Raw genomic sequence first — 353 nt, 5'->3', positions numbered from 1 at the left:
TGTACTGAGTCTGTATTTACTTCACTGTTTATTCGTACACTTTTGTTTTACAATAAAAATTTGTTTCCATGCATCGAGCATCTATCATATTTATATGAAACTCACTTTTACAGTCAGTAATTCAAAACTGATAACAATGGCAACCCTAATACTACTTTAAATGTAAACATCAACCATAGTTAATACAACAGTCATGAAATAAAATACTCCCTCAATAGTAAGGGAAAGGGAAATAGCTTTTATACTTCATCAACATTATATGATATGTATCATAATGGAAACACCTGTTATGTTTCACATTTCCTCTGAACACACGTTCTTTCTACCCAGTCCTGTTATTGCTCTTTTCATTC

The 353-nt window shown here is 31.2% G+C and overlaps 1 protein-coding gene across 1 annotated transcript in view; it reads left to right on the top strand.

The window, feature by feature from the left end:
- LOC119585958 overlaps positions 1–353 on the top strand; it is a gene marked incomplete in the record, with an annotated part of 71494 nt that overhangs the window by 3419 nt on the left and 67722 nt on the right.

Source organism: Penaeus monodon, chromosome 20 (assembly GCF_015228065.2).
Source record: "Penaeus monodon isolate SGIC_2016 chromosome 20, NSTDA_Pmon_1, whole genome shotgun sequence".
NCBI classification, from domain to species: Eukaryota; Metazoa; Arthropoda; class Malacostraca; order Decapoda; family Penaeidae; genus Penaeus; species Penaeus monodon.
The sequence above is the reverse complement of the archived record's forward strand: the minus strand, read 5'-3'. Positions and strand labels throughout refer to the sequence as shown.